Source organism: Thunnus albacares, chromosome 2, assembly GCF_914725855.1.
Source record: "Thunnus albacares chromosome 2, fThuAlb1.1, whole genome shotgun sequence".
Classification (NCBI taxonomy): Eukaryota; Metazoa; Chordata; class Actinopteri; order Scombriformes; family Scombridae; genus Thunnus; species Thunnus albacares.
The window spans coordinates 4381747-4387500 of NC_058107.1; positions in this window are offsets into that span (position 1 = coordinate 4381747).

A 5754-nucleotide genomic window follows, 5' to 3' on the forward strand; every position below is an offset into this window, starting at 1 on the left:
TTCAGGAGCCGCAGTCAAAGCCAACCACAGAAGCCAGGTAGGCTTACCGGTGTTTATACGCATTAAGCTGTGTATTAATGGAAGGAATGCGGCTTGCATATTCACTGCTGTGTGTCCGCTGGGGACGACTGGCTGATTGATTACCGGTGCTGAAATATCTCCGTGATGCAAAAATAAGGAATCTCCGCTTGGTCTCTTTGAAGTTGCCGCTGCGCTGTTGATGTGGAAATGTGATGTTTGCTGGATGAATTGCCTTTCGGTCTGTGGATGTGTCCTTAAATGCACAAATAATGTATTGAAAAAGTAATCGAAAAGGAACTCAAAAGAGGAAAAATGAGTCAAATAAATGCTGGTGTTGCAAGTTCTCAAATGGAGTGTGGGAAAAGAAAAGTTCAACTCACCGCAAAGGCGTTGGTGAATAAAATTGAAAAGCTTCAACGGGAACGCAAAATGACTGTGAATAAAATTAAAGGGCTCATACCACAAATGAAATCATTCATGAAAAAAAGGGAAAACGTCTCTCATGTACAACCCCTTTTAGAGAGTTTAATTCAACTTTGTGAAAATGCCAACATGTCACATAATATGTTGATTCCTTTACTCCCAGAGGATGAACAGAGGAAACAAAATGAATGGTTTTCCAGCATTGTGAAATACAGCAACACATTTAAAGGGCATGTTGAACAATGGTTGAGTGAACCAGAGGAACTGCTCCACAATGACAGTTGTGTTCAATCTGATCCTGTTGGAATCAATGAAGATGTGTCTTTTCTTCAAATAGCCGATGAACCTCAAGTAATAATGCAGGCTGCATCCATAATCATGACAGATGATATACAAGATGATGTAAAGCCAAGTGACAGTGTGTCAAATGTGGGAAGCAGAGTGTCCAGATCACAAAACTCTGCAACAGGAAGAAAGTCTGCTGCTTCTAGTATTTCTTCTGCACGTCTTAAAGCTGAGACTGACTTGGCAGCTTTAAAGATAAGACAAAAATTATTAAAGGACAAACACGAACTGGAAGAAGAGGAGGAACGGCTACGTAAAAGGAAGGAGCAGCTTCAACTGGATGAGGAAATTGCTACACACATGGCTAAGCTAAATGTGTTCAGATCTCAGAGCATCCTAAGTGGGAAAACCTCTATAACAAAGCAATCAGATGGGATGAATTCTTATTTGGAAAAAAGACAAGGAAAAACACAAACCCTCAGTGCTAAGGCAAATTCATTTATTCCACAAATGTCACAAAAGGAAATCAAATGTGATCACCTGGATACAGGAGCAAGGCCTGAGGAGAAAAATCCATCTCAGTTCTTTCATTTGAAGCCTATGTCTGTAGGGTGCCATGAACCCCAGCAACATTCAGTGTATCGTGATGCTCAAGCAACTACACAAATGCAATATGGAAATGTGTCATATGCAAATGTGGGTCCAGAAAATGAAGACCAAAACAACATACTTGGCATTATGAGGAAGCAAAATGAAATCACTACACTGTTGATACAGCAGCAATGTCTTTCATCTTTGCCCAAGCGACATATACCAACCTTTGATGGTGATCCATTAAAATATCATGCATTCATGAAGGCTTTTGAGGATGGTGTGGAAAGGAACACTGCGAGCCACAGTGACCGACTCTATTTCCTGGAGCAGTACACTAAGGGTCATCCAAAAGAGTTTGTTAGAAGCTGCCAGCACATTGATCCAGAGAGGGGATATGTTAAGGCTAAGGCTTTACTACAGGAGCAGTTTGGAAATGAGCAGAAGGTTGCATCTGCATACATGGAAAGGGCTCTTTCATGGCCTCCGATCAAAACTGAAGATGTAAAAGCTCTTCAAGATTACAGCTTTTTCCTTAGAGGCTGCTGTAATGCCATGGAAGAGGTGCAATACTTGCATGAGCTAGACATGCCTGCCAATATGCTGGCCATTATAAGGAAACTGCCTTACAAATTTAGGAACATGTGGAGAACTGTAGCCTGTGAACTGCAAGAAAGGCGCAGCCAGAGAGCTACATTCATTGACATCACTAATTTCATTGAGAGACAAGTGAGAATCTTAGCTGACCCAGTGTTTGGAAACATACAGGATGCTCCATCGCTGACAACAAACAAAGGTGTAAGCAAGCACAATCCACAATCTCGTTCTGGAATTAAAGGAACTAGTTTTGCTACCACTGTAGCCCCTGTGGGAAACAAAACTCAACCTGGAACCAAAGGGAAGGAACATGTTCAAACTGAAAGGAAGACATGTCTTTGCTGTGGAGGAGGTCACGCATTGGATTTGTGTCCTCAGTTGGGGAAAAGAGCACATAAAGAGAAGATTGGCTTCTTGAAGGACAATGGTGTCTGTTTTGGCTGTTTGTGTATTGGACACATCAGCAAAGATTGCAGAAAACGGATTTCCTGTGCAAAATGTGGTCTTAAACATCCAACCATACTTCACATTCCTCCAAAGGAAAAGGAATCTGACCTAGCTGAGAGGAAAGCAGAGGTGTCAGTGGACAGCACTCTGGTGGCAAGTGGTCTTACTGGGGCTGGTGATCATGATTGTAAACTTCCCATAGTTCCAGTGCAAGTTAAATCCAGAAAGGGGAGCAAGATTGTCACCACCTATGCTTTCTTGGACCAAGGCAGTACAGCAGTATTCTGTACAGAGTCTCTGATGCACAAGCTTGACCTTACAGGGAAGAAGGTACATATTCTTTTACGGACAATGGGCCAAGAGAAAGTTGTGAGCAGTCACATCGTGTCAGGCCTGGAGGTAGCTGGCTTGAATGAGGAGCACTTCTGTGAACTGCCCAAGGCTTACACGCAGATGTGCATGCCTGTTCACAAGGGGAACATTCCGAGACAGAGTGATCTTCAGAGATGGCCTCATTTAAAACATGTCAATTTGCCTGAGATTGAGGCAGGGATTGAGCTGTTGATAGGGACAAATGTTTCTAAGGCCTTGGAACCATTGCAAGTCATACACAGTGTTAATAATGGACCCTATGCAATAAGGACAATGCTGGGTTGGACTGTGAATGGACCACTGAAAGGAGACAGTGGAGATGCAATGGACTGTGAGCAGCCAGAGTTACAAGTGAACAGAGTGTCAGTTGTGTGTTTGGACGAACTTTGGCAGCAGCAATTTAAGGCAGATTTCCCTGAATGCAGCATGGATGAACAAATTGGCATGTCAAGAGAAGATCAAAAGTTTATGGAACTGGTCACAAACTCAGCAAAGCAAGTGAATGGCCACTATCAGATCAACTTACCTCTGAGGAAAAGGGACGTTAGCATGCCAAATAATAAGAAAATCATTGAGCAGCATGCCTTACACCTGAAGAAGAGGCTTCAGAAGGATTCCTCATTTCATGCTGATTATATGGCCTTCATGAATGACCTTGTTGCCAAAGGTTATGCTGAAAGGGTGCCTGAAGAGGATGTGGAACGTAGTGATGGCAAGGTCTGGTATATTCCGCACCATGGCGTCTACCATCCTACAAAAGGAAAGATCAGAGTTGTCTTTGACTGTGGAGTGAGTTTCCAGGGAACATCACTTAATGCTCAGCTCCTACAGGGACCAGATCTTACAAGTTCACTGATAGGAGTGGTGACCAGATTCAGAGTCTTTGTTGCCAACCGAGTCTCAGAAATTTGCAAGGCCTCACACCCTTCTCAATGGAGGTACGTTGAAACTGCAAGCAATCCAGCCGATGTTGCCTCCAGGGGTGTGAAAGTAGATACATTTCTCAAGAATGCAACATGGGTGTCAGGGCCTCATTTTCTCCTTCAACCTGAGAGTGAGTGGCCTGTCTCTCCTGTCGATGCTCTTCAACTTCCATCAGATGACCCTGAGGTTAAGAAAGCTGTTGCCGTGAATGCTGTACAGGTCAGAGAGGAGGTTGATGCAGTGACTCGCATGATCCATTACTTTGACTCTTGGACTCATCTGAGAAAGTCTGTTGCTTGGATCTTGAGATTTAAGACTTGGTTCTTGTCTGTTTGTCAGAAGAGGAGACAATTGAGCATGGCTCTTGCACAGTCTGACTTGGATACGGACCAACAAAGACGTTCATTGGAGAAGGACATGGAAACTTTTAAGAGAGAGACAGTTTCAAGTTGTCTATCAGTGGAGGAGCTTGAGAAGGCTGAACTGGAGATCATCAAGTTTAGTCAAAGGAAGAGGTTTCCAGAGGAATTCTCCAGGCTGCAAAAGGGAAAAAGTGTGAAGGGGCACAGTCACATCTACACACTCTGCCCACTGATGGAGGATGGTGTTTTGAGAGTTGGTGGTCGGCTCAGCAGGTCATCTATGCCAGCAGAAACGAAACATCCCATAATACTGGCTAAGGATTTACATATATCAGCCATTCTTCTGAGGCACATTCATCAAGAGGTGGGACATGGTGGTCGTAACCACATGTTATCCAAACTGCGCGAGAGATATTGGATCACTGGTGCCAGTACAACCATAAGGAGAGTTCTGTCAAAGTGTATCATCTGTCGACGGTTGAATGCTCAGCCAGTGTCCCAGCAGATGGCAGACTTACCTTACGAAAGAGTTACTCCAGATGAACCTCCTTTTACTCGTGTTGGAGTTGACTATTTTGGACCTTTCGAGGTGAGGAGCAGAAGGAGTGTAGTGAAGAGGTATGGAGTCATTTTCACCTGCCTGGCCATACGTGCAATCCACCTTGAAGTGGCACCTTCACTGGACACAGACTCTTTCATTAATGCACTCAGACGCTTTATAGCGAGGCGTGGTCAAGTTCAGGAATTGCGCTCTGATAATGGGACAAACTTCATTGGAGCAGAGCGTGAATTGAGAACAGCTATTGAGCAGTGGAATCAGTTTCAGATTAATGATGTTCTTCTTCAGAAAGGAATAAAATGGACTTTTAACCCCCCGGCTGGCTCACATCATGGAGGATCTTGGGAGAGGTTAATTAGATCAGTGAGGAAAGTCCTCAATTCCACTTTAAAAGTGCAAAACTTGGACGAAGAAGGCCTTCACACAGTTCTCTGTGAAGTGGAAGCCATCATCAATGGCCGTCCAATTACTAAAGCATCCACAGATCCTAATGACCTGGAAGCATTGACACCAAATCACCTGTTACTTTTGAAGACCTTACCATCTTTGCCACCAGGAGTCTTCCAGGGGACAGACATGTATGTGCGTAGACGATGGAGGCAGGTCCAGTACATGTCTGACTTGTTCTGGAAAAGATGGGTTAAAGAATACTTACCTCAACTGCAGGAGCGTCAGAGGTGGTCAGGAGTGAAGCGCAACCTCATCCCTGGAGACGTAGTGCTTATAGTGGATAACACGGCACCTCGTAACTCCTGGGTCATGGGAAGAGTCCTACAAACCTTTCCAGACAGGAGAGGTTTTGTGCATCAGGTACGCATCAAAACAAAGAGCAGCTGCCTGGACCGACCAATAACCAAAGTCTGTCTACTACAGGAGGCCGAAGCTGGATAAGCAGTGGTTGATGCACATTGTGACACTTTGACCTCCATTTTGACTCTGATTTTGACTGACAGACATAGAGTGATGGTAAAGATCACTCTGATAAGACTATGTGCTAGTAACCTCTGGTCTTACTGACTTATGACTCATGTACAGGATCGGGAGGAAGAAAGAAGATCGAAAATGTAAAGTAAATTTATGGACTTTGATTATTGATCTTTTAGTTGCTTCATGCCTCCTATTAACATCTGCAATGTGAGTAATTATTATGTAATAACCTAATAATTAGGGGCT